General features: G+C 36.3%; 1 non-coding gene across 1 annotated transcript; it reads right to left on the bottom strand.

The window, feature by feature from the left end:
- Positions 1–15,034: 15,034 nt before the first annotated feature.
- Positions 15,035–15,141, bottom strand: LOC145135367 (small nucleolar RNA R71). The gene has a single exon (XR_013719828.1). It is a non-coding gene; the product is annotated as a small nucleolar RNA R71 (small nucleolar RNA).
- Between the last annotated feature and the right edge of the window lie 2,694 nt (positions 15,142–17,835).

Below are 17,835 nucleotides of genomic sequence, written 5' to 3'. Positions count from 1 at the left end.
TTGCCTTTATGCATACAAATGAGAACTCATAGAACTCATATGCATAATTAACTTAACTGGAATGGCGCAGAAAAAAAAATTATGTCATCCACGATAGGTTACAAACCTCAAGTCGTGCGCTAGCGATGATCAGTTAGGTTTATTCTTGATTTATTCTTGAAACTTTTCAAGACCATTAAGACTCTCACTGACTCCTTGACATATAAGGTTCTCTTTTCAAGAAACATTTCTTGACAAACAAATATTCAAGAGTTAGTGTAGCTTCTTATCAAGCTTAACACTTCACACAATTGGTCTTAGTTGGTCTTTGTCTTATCCAAGACATCACAACTTACCAATCTCAAATGTGTAGGAATAAGAAGACTTTTTCCAATTCCACATTTGTTGAGTGTTATAAACCTACTAATGACGTGTCACTCAATTCGCAATCTTGGAGTATGACTCTAAGATTCGATATTGGAACGAAGTATGATTGACTTCTTGATTTAACCATTTCCACAATTCCCAATTCCTCTTCTTAGACATACAAATGTACTAAGACTCACTTAGAGGATCAATTGAGACATGGTTCTTAATCATTAATACTATATCATAAAACACAATAAAAGGTACTCTCCCTTCTTCTTAGAACAGAGAAACTTTTATCTTTCTGCCTTCTTGATTCTTCTTTTTATTCGTTCTACCATTTATTGAAACCTTTTCAATCAACTCAGAATTACACTTAGTCTTATAAGTATAATCATATTTACTAAACTTTAGTAAATCATGACGAATATCTTTATCACTCTTGTGGTGGACTTGATCAGCGCACAACCAAGTGTACCTGATCCTTAGCCCTTCACTTGACTCTTTGTCAAGGAATTAGTCTAATTTCCAAAATATGAAGTTTCTCATTCATCACGCAATGCATGTTGCATGATTCCAAGTTTCTGTCCAGTTGAAACTTGGGCGATGAGAAACTCTCCCTATTTGGTAAATTCTCGACATTTCACAAATAACATAATCAAGAATCACATCCAATTCAACATTGCTAAAATTAGAAATACATAAACATCCATTTTCACATATGCCATTGCAAGGATAAATAAATAGGACGAAATCAAAATTCATTTTATTGCGGAAAAACTTGTCCTTACAATGCAATTCAAATGAAAAACTATGTTATTTCAATTTCTAAGCAATCTATTCTAACTCTAAAGTAGTAGCTCAAAAATCCGATCTTCAAGCAATGCGATCGAAATCCATTTCTTCACGATCAGATTCAGCTTACTTCTTCCCTTAATTTTCCTCTCTTTTCTTCGATCCTACAAAACATCAAAATATAATCTTATCACATCATGTATTGAAAATCAAAGAATAGGAACTTATAGAGTTAGTTATTGGATTTTACCTGAAGTAGAGCCATACGTCTTGACTCTCCCATCTCTTAGATCTCTCAGGTAGTTTGGGCAGCTTCATCTCCAATGCCCCTTCTCTTGGCAATAAAAGCAAATAGACTCCTTTGGTACATAGCAACGGACAATCTCAGTCTTTTCTGGACTTCCAATGTAGCCAGTGTCCAATGAAGTATGGGAGTTAGATCGACCAATCAAGTTTGCTTGACCAGTGCGCCAAATCATCGCTGATTCAGCAGCAATAAGCAAATAGGTCAAATCATTGAGGGTCACGTCATGGATCATCATATAGTACTCTCTAACGAACTCACTATATGATTCAGGAAGCGACTGAAGAACCCAGTCAACAGCCAACTCACCTGAAATCTCGACACCCAACATCCTTAACCTGTCAATGTGTGACTTTATCTCCAAGACATTTGCACACACAGGTTTCTCATTTTCGTGTTTACTTGCCAATAGGGCTTGAGTGAGCTTGAACTTTTCAGGCCTTTGAACTTGTGGGTTAGGGAGAATAATTGGAGGAGGTGGAGGAAGTGAAGCATGACTCTCATTTCCTTGATCGTATCGTGGAACGTCATTTTTCATTTGGAAAGCTTGTTCCAAGGGACTTGGGAAGACCATTGTAAGATTTAGACATCTACAAAACGGGAGAAATTCAAGTCAAGTTGATTAGAATCCTTGATGTAACACCCAAACGAAACATCAAGGCTAGGATCCAACACAATACTCTACAACCTAGAAGAGGGATGCCGTAATCTAGTTGCAGAATATTTGAAGGTAGGTAAATGACGATTTACCAATTTCCACCATGAAAAACGAAAAAGAAATTTAAGTTTTAAATGAATTGAAACTCCTAGATCTTTTGAGATTCATTGAACTTTTCAATGGCATGTTTAAATCTCGATTATGCCCTTCAAGTTTGCGACTGGGATGCCGAGGATCACAAACAAGGTGTGAATAACCATGCGAATCACATGGTGCACCCAATGCTACTACCACCTGATCAATGTGCCGGTTAGCCACACACGCTCCATTGATCTATGATAAACATCGAGCCACCCTTCGCCGCCAATGCCAAACCCAAATTAGTGTGCCGGTTAACCACACACGCTCCACTAACGTTTCGACAAGGGTACAAAGTGTAATTCCATGGATTAGCATACAATTCCACATTTTTGCCTAAAGTAACTAGAATTTAGGAATTTGTAAAGCATGTAGTTACTTTGTACTTCATTATACTTATAATGGAAAGTTTCGTCCTATCCTACCCGTTCGGCTAACGACCCTCCACTAGTCAAGAGTGCGGTGGGTAAGAGTGGATACCCATTCAATCGCCATTTTATAGGCAATTTCCTTAAACACCCCTTATAGACCAGCTTCGTGAATGAGGCCTACTAACGGTAAGACTGACTCTTTACTCATATATATATATATATATATATATATATATATATATATATATATATATATATATATAATATTAGACTTTTAATGTTACATATATACAGTATAGGGTGTATTTTACACTTTTAAAATACTAGGTGGTCTAATTTAATAAATTATACTTTTAATTTTGATTAAATGTAAACCAAAACTTTATGGATTTATTAACTCTCTTTTAATTATACACTTTAATTAATTAACAAAACCATAAGGGTGTAATTTGAACTTTTCAAAATGCGAGGGTTTTAGAATTTAATATTTCAAAATCAAACTTTTAATCAACTTTTAAATTCCAAAACTTGAGGGCAAGTTTTGAAACTTTTCAAAACATTTGGGATTAGAATTTAAATATTTCAAAATTAACTTTTAATCAAAAATTTAAATTCCAAAACTTGAGGGCAAGTTTTGAAACTTTTCAAAACATTAGAGTTTAACTATTTAAATTTCAAAAACAAAACTATTAAGTCCAAATTTAAACTATAAAACCTAAAGGGTGTAAATTGAAACTTTTCAAACTTACTAGGTCAAATATTTATCTTATAATAATCCTATATTATCTATATTTAACAAAATCCATCAATTTTGATAAGGATAATCATTCCAAACATAAAAAATCGATTTTAGGCAATAAAAACGAGTTTTGGTAATTATCCACATCAAAATCTGACCAAAAATTCGAAAAACCCGGCAACTGAACAGCCAACTCGTCGAGTCCTCTTTGGAACTCGTCGAGTTCAAGCTACTCGTCGAGTTCTAAGAGCAACTCGGCGAGTTCATCACGCAGACATCAAGAAATTTCGATTTTCAGGTCTTTGGCAGTTCAATTATGCATCTATTCAATAGAAAAACGACCTAGGCTCTGATACCACTGATGTGTTTTGAGCATAACATCAATCCTATGGTGTTCATGCAACCCTAATTGCTTGGATCTAGTTTTTCTACTTTGAACATGCAATAAACTTCCAAGACTTATAAACCCTAGATCTAGCACACAATTAATCAAATTAACATATAAACTAGGGTTCAGATCTTACCTTGATTGTTATGTAGCAATAACAATCAATTCCTTGGCTTCAAAAAGCTTAGTGCCTCAAGTGTTGCACCTCTAATGGAGTCACAAACACCACTAAGCAACTTGGATGAAGAGGGAGGAGAGAGGAGACACCAAAAACGGCTGGAAACCCTAAAGGAAGACTTAGCCACGTTTTGTGGGTCTCAAGGGTTCTTTAAATAGGTAGGCAATTAGGGTTATCTAACAAGGAAACCCTAATTTGACTGCTTAAGCCCTAAGCAGCCCATGGACCCCTTCTGGAACATGCCTTGGACGATTTCTAATGGGCTTCCCTATAGAATTCGTCCAACCTATTATTCCAAGGTGATCCATAGCCCAATTGTAATTATCCTATAATTACAATTCCAGTCCCCCAAGTTTAATTAATCTCTTTTAGCCACAGAATTAATTCTTTATTAATTCTTGACTAATATTAATTAACCAATATGATTTCTCCTTTGATATATTATTCTCATAATATATTAATAAATCATAATTAAACCTTTCTCTCCTTAATTCATCCTACATATTGCTATGGTGAAGGCAACCCAAAAGGACCATGCTCATAATCGGGTCAAGTACATACCAAAGTAGTTATGGACTTAGACACTAATCCAACAAAAGGAGCCTATGGAAATTTTTTGTGATAACGAGGGTGCGGTCGCCTTAACCAAGGAACCGAGGGATCATGGTAAATCCAGACATATCGATAGAAAATACCACTTCATCAGACATCGGGTAGAAGAGGGACTCCTCTTAGTAAAGAGGTTATCGTCAGAGGAGAACCCAACAGATCCCCTTACGAGGGGACTGAGTAGGGTTAAGCAATTGCAGCATGCTAGGAGTATTGGGCTGAAGGACGATATTAGTTTTAGTGATTAGATAGCTATTTGGAAACTTGTAATAGATAAAATGTAATTGACATTTGATGATTAAATAAAGGAGTTTTATTTATTAGTAATGTTACTATCCTGTGTCAATTGTTTACCATTGTTTCATTTTTACATGTTTTAACTTCCAGAATAATATGATTATTCAAACTATCCACAATCGATCATACTTTGGAAGTAAGTATTGAGGCAAGACTGTCATGGATTGGCTTGTAGATTGTCTAAGCGTTTAGACATAGCAAAAGTTTGCTACAACGTTCATGAGTGCTCCTGAAATAAGATTTGAGTATTGGATTAAACCCGCGCTCACATGAATCACTTCATGGAAATCATCACGAGTGATTGTGAGACGATAATATCGTATAGTCTTTAAACTGAGATATATGAGTTGTTGTTTACGAGTTGGTTGTGCATTGATAATGCGTAAACGCATCAGTAACTTGATGTTATAAAACGTATTATTGTGTATGATTTAATGAGTAAATAGTACAAGCATATAAGTCAAAGTTTATCTGTTCCTTTTATCCTAAGAGGATTAAAAGCGATGTCTTGGGCCCCTCGATGATTTTGTGTTGACTTAAGTGTCGGGCCCGGTAAGGACTAAGTTGATGTATTCGATTAAGTTCTATGTCAAACAAATCATAAATCGGGAAACAAACTGCTGGCAATAAGTATAATTATGTTCCATGTATTTGTCCTCATGATATCTTGAGAACGGAGGACTACATGATCACTTATCTAAAGGACGTGTAAATTGACTAGGTCAGAGTTCGACAACGGCTTTTGAGAGCTACGATTGCTAATCAGATTTTGAAGTTGTATTGGTAGTTATAGTTATTAGACTTATCCAAGTGGGAGACTGTTGGATTAGGTGTCTAAGCCCATAACTATAATTGGTATCTACTTGACCCGATAGTAGCATGGTCCTTTTAGGTTGCCTTCACCATAGCAACTTGACTGGATGAATTATGAAGAAAGAGGTTAATTGTGATTTATTAATATATTATAAGAATAATATATTAATTGATAAATCATATTATTTAATTAATTTTGGTCAAATATTAATTTGGAATTAATTTAGTGATCAAAAGCGATTAATTAAATTAAGGGGACTGATATTGTAATTATAAGATAATTGCAAGATGGGTTGTGGACTCCTAAAAGAAGGAGGTGGATGAATTCTATGGAATCCCATAGAAGAATTCGTCCATAAGGGCCTTCTGGAAGGATCCACTGGACTGCTTAAGGCTTAAGCAATCAGATTAGGGTTTTGACTGAAACCCTAGCAGCTCAGCTTTATAAAGACCCTATGGGACTCCTAATTTCGCCACTGAACCCTATGTAGGATAGCCAGCCGATTTTGTGATCCCAAGCCTCTCTCTCATATTCTTCCAACTTGCTCTTGGTGTTTGTGATCTATTAGAGGTATCGCATTTGAGGTACTAAGCTCTTGAAAGGCAAAGATCAAGAAAGCTAAAATTGAAAGGTAATATTCTAACCTTGTATTAGATATAAATTTCGAAAGATAGCACGCTAGATAAGGGTTCATGCTTTGGATAATTATTATTGTATGTATAACTTGAGAAAAACCTAGATCCAAAGCATTAGGGTTGCATGTGCACCATAGGATTGATGTAATGCTCAAAACCCATCAGTTACCTCACTATACTATGTATTACAATGTATATCCATATATGATAGGATATAGAGCCAGTAGAATTATAGCCAAAAGGGTAGTCTGTATGTGAATAATTATTGATATACTTAAGTTATGTATTACAGTTTAGTTAGGGGTTGACGGTGGAATGACGACAGTTCGGGAGCTTATAGACCCGGGTATTGATCACGAAATGGCAGGTAATTCGTAAGTCTAGATATATGTATTATTGGTGGATCGGCGAAAGGTCGTGAGCTATTATTTGTATGCATGTATATGTATTGTGATAGATGCTATTTTTGGGAAATCATTAAGCTTCATGCTTACCCAGTTGATTAAAAATGTTTTTCAGGTACTTCATTCATTCGTAAGAAGGGTAAGGCTCAACTATACACATGTGCATTCACATCATGTTTTTCGCATAATGTAATTATACTATGATATATTTGAATAAATAAAAATGAAAAAAATTATGATGAAAATCAGGACGTTAGAAGTTGGTATCAGTGCCCTGGTTTGAGAGAATTTGATGAACACTCGTGTGATTCTAGACTGAAACTAAGGATCTAAGTAATTAACAATTTTTTTTAGAAAAAGAATAATACAAAGAATGCGATGTGTACAGTTATTCGGAGCTCATAAAGGAAAGTGCTTACCAAAATATACATATATGTTATGTCTGGTAAAATATGAACTGTTAGAAATACATTCTAGTATGTAGGCTAGGGATCCTTTCAGGAATTGTGGTTAGAATTTCCTGATACTTAAGATGTCTTATAGCCTAAAGAATTGCTTGTTATTTGTTGAATAGTATATGGAGATTAATTAGTTATTTAACAAATACATTCGGTTGCATGCTCCCAGAATTAAATAGTTTAAGATTGATTGATTTGATGTTATTGCGCAGCTCTTGTTTGAGTCTAACCGTTATAGTGTCGGATCTTTCAGTCAACATACTGTTTGATTTTAGAGGCATGTAATCGTATTTGTCAAATAAATAGTTAATGTATATAGAATTTCTTGCTCAGAAAATAGTAAGGTGAAGTGGAAGGAATCTAAGGAGAATAATCTAGGAATATTAGTGGTTAGGCCCTTGTAACACTGGGTGTCCAAAAAGGCGTATCGGTACTAAAGTGTAGTGACTTGGAAACCTTGTGGCAATTCTTGGATATAGGTGTATAAGTTAGTATGGGCATGTACTACTGGAACACAAGATCCATACACGAATAAAGAAAAGCCACAAAGTTGCTAAGGAACTAGAAAGGATTTGAAGATTATCCTGATTAGTTCTATAATTCGAATTAATCCATTCCCATTTATATCATCAGTATGGTGATGATCACTAGAGAGAATGGTTAGGGTTCTGGATTAGACGGGTTAGGACCGAGCAAGACTGATATACACGATTGGATAGAGGCGGCGGTATCAGCAGATGTAAGAGAAATGATTCCATAAATGTTTAAAACTATTAAGACTGAATTAATAGCACTTTGATGAGTAGTATGTTGCTATCGCTAGTATTATTGCTGCTGCAGTGACTGCTGATGTTTCTACTGCAACAGCGAATGGAGACAAAGAAATGCCCTAACAAGAGTTCGATAACACCAAACCTCCTGAGTTTGATGGTGTCAGGGATCCAATTGTATCCATGAGATAGATCTCGAATGTAGAAGGATGATTTTACACTTGTGATTGTTTGGCAAACCTGAAGTTCAGATATGCACAAAATCTTTTACGTCTAGGAGCAAAGGACTAGTAGACATTTGTCATTAAGAACTATTCACCTGCTGAGAAGAGCGCGGTGACTTGGGAGCAGTTTGTTGATAAGTTCAAGACAAAGTATGTTCCACCAGTAGAGAGGGAGCGACTCGCTCAAGAATATATCTCATTCAAAAAGACCACTAAATATGTGACTTAGATCACCAAGATGTTCACCAAGAGGGCCTTGTTTTGCCCAAAGTATGCCTTATCGGAGCAAGTGCAGATGTATTGATACTTGAGTATGCTTAAGACTGATATTAGGGAGTTTGTATCAAACAATCGATACAAGACCTTAGCAAAGATGCAGGAGCATGCCAGGAGAAGAGAAATTGAGTTGGAAACTCAGCAAAATGAAAAGAGGCAGACTTCATCTCTGTCTCAGCTAACATATAAAAGATTCAAGCATTGCAATTCAAGGTTTGGCGGGCAAAGGGGTCCTCGATGTAACAAGTATGGGAAATCCCTTGAGGGAGCTTTTCGTGCTTTGATATGCTAAAAGTATGGCAAGGAGGGACATTGCATTCAAGACTATAAGTAGGGAGCACATGGAGTGAGTATATGTTTCCACTGCAACCTGATGGGCCACATCAAGGCTGAAAGTTCTTTTGCAAACCCAACAGACGCAATACAAGCTCCAGCACCTACAACTTTGAGGATAACTGATGGAAGATAAGGCAGAGTTGAAGCTCTAAGGGCCAAGGGGCGATCCTTTCAGCTTATCGCAGAAGAAGCCAAGGAGACACTAGATGTTGTATCTGGTTATCCTTATGGTCGAGGAAAAGCTCCACCATCAATGTGCTCGCATCAGAGGAATTGATAGTGCTTTCAGACTTCCACTAAAATCCTTTGTTATATTTAATAAATGTATGAAAATGGTATTTTACTAAATATGGGATGTTAAATTTATGTTTTTAGTAGTAAGATAGTAATATCATCTGATAATATTTAGTTATACGTGTGTGTAGTCTGTTCCTATACAACATTGTGCTTGTCACGATCTTATCCTGTTTTGGCTGTGCTATGTGAGAAAATTACTTGCGTTGGGCACAACACATTAGTATTATGATGAGAATATCAATGGTCATTGGATATGACAACCGAGAGTTTCCTCAAAGTTAAAAGGAGCTATAAATCACATATGGAGAGCCATCTCGGGCTTGGTCAGTTATGAGTAGCAGCAGATGACGGGTTGAACCCAAGTGGGTGAGAACCGACCCTTAAGGTAAAAGTATGAAGGGCAGTTCGACTTTCGCTTTCGACGTCAAGATCTAGGAGAGTTGTGACACCAGTGGAAGAAGGTTATTAGTTCGATTTTGTGGTGTGGGTAAAAAAGAAGGAAGTCTGTTGCAAGAATACCCATAGGTTATAAGTTTCTCAATGTGGTTCTCAAAGAATAGTTAGATCTTCATTCCAAGCGTTAGGAAGAATCCAGGAAGTGGACTGAATTCTCAGGAGCTTAGGTATCTAAGAGAACCCGATGGGTTCATACCTTCACGAATGTAAGATTTTTCTTGCAGCATAGGAGCTGTTAGATAAGGAATTCAGTAGATCGCATAGTTTGCCAATAGAAAGCGTCAAGTGCTAAAAGTTCAGCCTTGGAGACACCTCTTCGATTCAAGTGATTTTGTATTATTTTTAGTAAAAGTTCAATCTGCAAAGCAATAAGAGGCTCTAAAAATTTCCACTAAGATTTAGAGTTACAGTAATACGACAGGGTGTCGTGAAGAATCTATGAAAAATTCAAATTGCAGGGTTTCAATTGATACTTAAATACATAGGATCATAGGCAATTAGTGTAAGTTTCTTAGATCCGTTCGTTTAGTTAAGAGTCACGTTAGATAGAGCGTCGAGTGCAACTACATATGTGTCATTGTTATCATAGGTCTTCATGGTAAGCTACGTGTTTGGTTTAGTTATTCCTTTAGTTAATAAGCATAAGAATTAATATAAAACTAGTATCAAATTTTAACATTCATGGGTTGACATAGGAAGACAGTTAGACTTTAGCATTCATACAGTGTAGATTAAGGATCGTTAATCGGTTGTAGCCTCAAAAGTTTAAATAGCAAAGATCAGTTGTGTGAGCATTTTCGGAAGAGAGATCGTAAAAGGAGAATCTAGGAAGATTAGCAGTGTGTACTCGTTTGAGGGTAGGTATTTGTGTGATTGGATATGATGGTAGTAGACTTGAGTAGTGACTTGGGAATCATGAGACGATTCTTGGGACAAATATGGATAAGTGTGGAAGGTAGTATGGGTTCGTACTAATTAAAGCACATGATTTGTACGAGGACGAAGAAGAATCGAAAAGGTTTCTAAGGAGCTGGTAGAGACTAGATAGCATGGTTTCCACCATGATTTTTTGCAGTGTGTTTTCGTCCTTATCGATTTATCGTTTGTGGTTGTTCAGACTGAGGATGGGTCTGGTGATTGTTTGGGACTTAGTGGCTATGTCATTTTGGTTCTAAATGGTGCAAACCTAGGTCAGTTAGTTGATTTTGAGGTCTCGATGTCCTTGCTCGAGGTAGTGCCAGTTGAGTCGCGGGAATCAAGAAGGAAGTCATTGTGATGATCGGCTCGAGGATTTCATTCGGAGGATGAGTAATTGACAGATGGATTAGGATGTCATTATATACAATAGGGATTATGTTCTTCCATATTTCTGTGTTCGGTGGAAAGAGAGAGTAGACGTGTGATTTTCAGGGTTGGGATGTATACCCAACATGAGGCTATATAGTTGTGGTTTTTAGTGGCAAGTATGGCAGTGTGGAAATGCACAAGAGGATTCTCGTGGTATGGTTGCCTTGAGATGAGATTAAGGGTCTGATTTCTTTGAATATAGCTAGGTCAGGTACTAGTTGATTGGTCCAGGTGATCAGGGGAAGTGAATCGGGAACGACAACTTTTGTTGGCTCTGATGTATCCTTACTATAAGAATGATGTCTCTCGTATTTTTTTTAATGATTCTTGCGATGAATTGATACTTGGGGATTTGTAGGCAAGGTGTGTGGTAGTCCATTTGTTTCTAGATAGAGAATCAGTGTTATGAATGGAATGTTAGAATTTTTGCTTGTGCATCTACATGAGATTCTTGATGTTAGAGGTGGTTATGATTGAGAAGTTTCTGAGGTCTCCATCTGAGATTCAAAATCTCTTTGAGTTTGCTTGGTCTTTATCTAGAAGATCATATTGCGTTGTGTTATACATTCCGAGGGCCAGTGATGCTATATGTCTGGTTGAGCCGGTTTGAGATTTGGTATGTTTGCAATGTCAGTTGGTGGTAGTTCGAATACTAAGTGGGGAAGAACTGGGTATTCTGCTTGGAGGATCATCGATCTGTTCAAGTTCACGGTTTTAGAATAATGGGTCACACGATTCTACGGTTCGGGTATGCGAGACTTTGGTTTAATATTTGGTCAAGACGTGGGTGCAGAGCAAGTTGCCATAAGATGTATGTGCTTAGGAATGCATGAGTTGTCTTCGCGGCAGGAAGTTGTTGTTCAAAGAGCTCGTCATATCCAATGGTTCCGTTTGGGAACACCAATGAATATGTCAATAGGCATTTGAGTGGCACAAGTTGATTATCGGTTATTGAGGGATTTGTCAGATCCTTGTATAGATTGTTATCTATAGTCTAGGATGGGAAGTTGTTGATTGGTCAATCAGCTTCAGAGTTTGGTATGTTTAGTTCCACATGGTTTTTGTTCAGTATTGTTTGAATCATTGGATTAGTTGTCAATGTACTCTCGATCGCCGGTCAATTCGTTCATCGTCAATAGCGGAGGTTCTTCGAAAGTTTCGAGTTGTATCAGTTGAAGTTCGATGGATGCGTCAACCTATCGTCAAGTTCTGTACGTTGTATATTTTGGCTTCTGGGTACGTTTACCCTTAATTGCTCGTTGTGGAATTATTTTTCATTATAGGCTCGAGTTTGACAGATGTCCTTGGTTATTGGAAGTCCGGATGTTGCGGCAGCGTAGTTCAGATTTCTAGATGTGACTTAGATCAACGTAGAATCCAATTTTTGCATGTCGTGTTGGAAAGGTTGGTATTGGATTGATCCTAACAGGGTTTTAACAAAATTTTTGGATAAATTTAGAAGTTTTGTTGAGCTAGTTATGTATTGGTGGGATCTGCCCAGTTTCAATCAAGGTGTGAGATCTTGTTTCGGCCGTTCATGAGAATGTTTCTGTTAACGGTTTAGGTTTTTCATTTTGCTAGATCTACTAGTACTTCACCTGTAACATTCTGATGATGAGGTATTTTCAATTTTAACCCTAAGTATGAAGAATTATTTCATTTTGGCCCTTATGCATGAGAAAGCTTGCAAAATGGTCGATAGTGGCGCTTTTGTAATTTTTTGGGGTGAGTTCACGTACGTGAGGCGTACCTAGCTAATATAGTCATATATATATATATATATATATATATATATATATATATATATATATATATATATATATATATATATATATATATATATATATATATTTAGGCATTATTTTAATACATTTATGCTACATTTTAGTTGATAATAAAGATCTTTGGTACTTATAAAGTTTAAATTCTATTTTGCAGCTAAAAATGACATTATTGAAGAAAAAGGACCAGAAGTGACGAATAATGGAACTTAGTAGGACTGAAGTTTAAACAAGAGCTTAATGGAGCTTAAAAAGGAAGAAAAATCAAGCAAAAATATTCATCACGACGTGGAAAATGAGCACCATGACGTGTTTATAATGAAATTCCCGATGAATTACGAAAACATGAAGCTCACGACGTGAGACTTATAATTATCACGCATGAGGATGAAGGTTCTAGTAGATCATTACGCAGAAGCCAATTTTCTTTGCCAGATACAGATTGATACCAACTCACGAGGTGAGACCTTAATTTTCACAACGTGAGGAACAATTTAAGGAAATTATAAATACTTGTTTGCACATTCGACTTAGGAGGTTGGAAACTGATTTTCTGGAGTAATAATCGAGTTTAGAGGTTAGAAAAGTGCGAAAAACAACCTTTTGGAAGAGAAAACGTTTGAAGATTGAAGATTAAAAGATCATACATCACATTCGGTTTGCATTAATTCAATCATGTTGAATTCTTATGATTTAGTGTGTTACCTTGTACCATGAGTAGCTAATTTAGTAGACTTTCGTTTAGTTAGATGAAACCTAAAACTATGAGTTAGTTTCTTATTTTATGGATTATATGAATTTGGTTTATGCATGTGTTTGATTATCATTACCTAGCATGTTAAAGTTTTCACCTTTGTCGCTTTGATTCAAGTTAAGTGTAGTTTATTGACCATTTGAATTACATGAACTTGTTTACCTAGTAGTTTATGAACATTAAATTGCTAGAGCTAGGATTAATCACATCTTAGATTAAGTGATAAAAAACCAACTTTAGATGTGTTGGAGAACATAATTTAACTATAAATGTGTTTAATTAGTTGTCTTTATCATAGATAATTATCTTAGATACATCTTGCATGGCCCAATCATCATTAATAATCAATTATGTGTTTGCTTGTGAATGATCATTACATAGTAGTTCATGAATTGGTAAAAATATTAGCAGATGGGATCAAGATTGCTAAGTATATATAAATTGGTAACCAGCTTTATTAATCTATAAATAAGAACTAACCATAGGAAAAAGGTGGATTCAAAGCTAAACAAAAGTGTTTTTAATATCTTGATAACATCCGTTTTTAGTTAAGTGTGTGTTTAGTTTTAAGTTAATTTTAAGTTAATCTGAACTTGCAAAATCAGATAAAAACACACATTTTAGTTAATTGTTTTTAGATTAATTTTTAGTAGTTAAATTATTAGCTAAATCTGTTCCCTGGGTTCAATACCCAACTTAATTTACTATACTATAAACTGACTAGGTACACTGCCTATAGGTGCATTAGTAGATAATTAGTTAGGTTTACAAATTTAAAGCTAGATAGGTATAATCTATGCACATCAAGTTTTTGGCGTCATTGCCGGTGAACGGCTATTTCAATTGTTAGTTTAATTGATTTAGATTAATCGATCATTTTTGTGGGGTAAAACTCACAAAAAAAGTTAATTTTCTGCATTAGTTTAAATTTCCTGAATTTCAGTTCTCACAACGTGAGCATACACGCTCACAACGTGAGACCTGCAATCTCATCTTATTTTATTTTATTTTAGTTCGTTTTTACGTTTTTGTTTTTGTTTTGTTTCAGTAGTATATGACCCGCGGATCGAAGACACCATTGACACCACCATTTGACAATCCAGAGTCAGCATTTCATAAAAAGAAGAACATACACATTGGAGAATCAAGCAACAAGCCGATAAACGAAAACAAGTTTGAAAGTTTTGAGAAGACTCCTAACAAAAAGGAAGCTGGTTACGAGCCCGAAACAGAATCAGACAAAATTAGTGAGCCCGAAAGCGAGCATAAAAACAACATGGCAAACATTGCTGACATGACGATGAAGGCATACAAGAAGAGAATTCGTGAGGACACCGGTCCGGGCCTTGTGCAACCCAAAATTCCCTCTACTGCAAACTTTGAGCTCAAGGGACACATCCTTTCCGCGCTAAAAGATATCATATTCTATGGAAAATATCATGAAGATTCATACAAACACCTCGATAATGTCAATGACATCGCCGATTATTTTAATATTCCTAATGTACCAAGAGAAACGGCGTTGTTAAGAATGCTTCCAATCACTTTCAAAGGAGCGGCTAAAGATTGGTTGAAGGAACTCACACCGAGTGCAATTACAACATGGGCACAAATACGTGAAGAATTCCTCCAAAAAAATTTCCCACCATCGAAGGTTTCTAAACTTAAGAAGGCCATAGCCAATTTTGAGCAACAAGCGAGGGAATCTTTATATGAAGCATGGGAAAGATATAAGGGATTACTAAGAAATTGTCCCCAAAATGATATTAATGAGCAACAAGAAGTATATATATTTTATGATGGGGTAAACGTGATGACAAGGCAACTCCTCGATTCTCAAGGACCTCTTACAAAGAATAATCTCGCTACCATTAAAGAGCTAATAGAAGAGTTTTCAAAGCATTCAAGAGAATACTACAACCCTCGACAAGACGGATCAAAGGGAATTGGAAATGGTGCTTCGGAAGACATGGCGACAGTTTTGGCAATGTTGAAAATGGATCAATTTATACACGCAATACGTGTGGCTTGCGAAAAATGCAATGGTCTACACTTTACCAAGGATTTCCATTTAGACGAAATTGGGAATAGAAGGGTTCAAATTTGTTATTCTAGTGGAGACCGATTTGATGAAGATTAGAGAAAGCCAAGGAAAGAATGGTTGCCGTATGAAGAATACAATAAGCAAAAAGAAGAAAAATATTGGCAAACTGGACGGGGCTTCTACCAAAAAGAACAACCACCACCCGAGAAGAAGATGGACTTTGAGTTTATGATTAATAGGTTCATCGAGGCTTCTAAAAAACGACACAATGCAATTGATGTTACCATTAGAAACCAACAAGCGTCCATCAAAAACATTGAGACTCAACTCGGGCAATTAATTACACTAGTTAACGAATGATTACCACCTAAAATTCCCGATCAAAAGACGCAACCTCATATAATGTCCATATCTACTGAAGAAGACACCATCTCTGAGTTTTTAGAGGCGTTAAATGAAGACACAAAGCAGCCCGATCCACGACCAAAAAGAAAGAAGATTAAAGAAAAATTGGTTTTGGTGCCCAGTTCTCATGACTTGAGGAACAACCACTCACGTCGTGGGATCAGACTAATCGGAAATTTTCTTCTTTTATCAAGCCATATCAACATGCGTTACCATTTCCTTCTCAAGCTAGAGTACATCCATTGGAACAAGAAGATAAGAAGTTTATGCAACAAGTCAAGGGTATTCCAATTAATACCCCATTTATTGAAGCCTTAGCCAAAATTCTTGAATACAAAAAATTTCTTCAAGACCTCTTAAACACTCGCCAACAATTAGAGAAGACTTCCAAGGTGGTTTTTTAGTGAACAATGTTCAATGGTAATTATGGAAGGAGTACCAAAGAAAATGGGAGATCCCGGATGCCTTACTTTACCTTGTGAGTTTGGAAATAACATGAAGACATTTGCCTTGGCCGATTCTGGAGCTAGTATAAACTTAATGCCTTATTCGTTTTATCAGAAACTCAACCTTCCAGAATTGAAGACCATAAGGATGAAAATTCATATGGCAAATCGTTCGGTGACTCATCCTCAAGGCATAATTGAAGATATATTGGTAAATATTGGAAAATTTGTTTTTACAATCGACTTTGTGGTAATAGACATGAAAGAGGATGAGGTTGTACCTATTATCCTTGGACGGTCATTACATAATACCACACGAGCCTTGGTAGATGTTCGTGAATCAAAGCTCACCTTGCGAGTGGGAAAAGAAGAGATGACATTCAGAGTTGAAGAAGAATTCGAGAAGGCTAACGCTCAAAATAAAGTGTTCTTTATGGATGAAGACAATGAGCTTGAAGAGTTAGAGAAATTAAAAGAAGAATAGCTCCAAACAAGAGAAAAACCTAGAGAACAAGTCAAGCCCACTAAACCAAGAGCCTCGATACCGATGATTTTTGAGTTCTTCACTTTTACTACACCAAATATTCAAGAGGAAGAGGTTTGTGAGAGCAAAGAGCTAAGTTCAAGTGATGAAGAGGATGATCATGAAAGAAAGGAGGAAACTGTTGATACTATGGAGATGGGCAAAAAAGGGCTAGCTGAAAACCAAGGGAACAACTCGAAGGATGCACAAACTCAAGGAGTTAAGAGAAAGCTTGAAGCATGCAACGTTCAAAAAAAGAAAGAAAATTCCAAGAAAGCATACATAAGATAAGTTCAAGCCTACAAAAGAAAGTGGAAGGAGTAAAAAGAGCAGTGGGATATCCCACTCCCAACCGCAACAACGTAATGCAGGAAGGAGTCCGGCTCACGACTCCAAAAAAAGAAGCGTTTCTCGGAAGGTAACCCGAGATCGGTTAGCATTTTATTTTCTTCTTGCTTTATTTGTTTTTGCATTTTAGGATAGTAATCTTAGTCATCTTACATTTCCAAAATCAAGTGTGGGATTAAATTCAAGAGTGGTAAGAATTTTTAAAAGGAAAAACATAGTTTTTGGCCAAATTTTCTCGAAACCACGACGTGGTAATAAGTACCACGACGTGGTATGAAAAATTGTCCCGTATTTTTAATCAGATCGAAACTTACGACGTAAGAGCTTTTGATCACGACGTGACTTTTAAAAACATGGGGGTGACCAGCCTTTTTAATCAACTCACAAACATTTGACTAAACGCACTCACGAACGGAAAAAGCCATCGGTCCCCACACTTCGATTTTCCACCGATTTTCTTCAACGTTTTCCCAATTTCGTGTTCCATCTTCAATTTCGGTAAGACTCCCATACTTTAATCTTGTGAAATTTACTAATTTTTTGAATTTAAAGTTAGGGTTTGTTCTTAAGAGGCAAATGTCTAAATTGGTTCTCTTTTTAGTGAATTTATTGTTGCATGTATGATTATTAGACTTAGAATCACAGCCTAAGCAGACCCCAACATTGATTTCAGTTTGAGTTGTCCTCATAAAGAC

Source organism: Lactuca virosa, chromosome 8 (genome assembly GCF_052849685.1).
Source record: "Lactuca virosa cultivar CGN04683 chromosome 8, Lactuca_virosa_CGN04683_v6, whole genome shotgun sequence".
In the NCBI taxonomy this organism is placed as follows: Eukaryota; Viridiplantae; Streptophyta; class Magnoliopsida; order Asterales; family Asteraceae; genus Lactuca; species Lactuca virosa.
The sequence above is the reverse complement of the archived record's forward strand: the minus strand, read 5'-3'. Positions and strand labels throughout refer to the sequence as shown.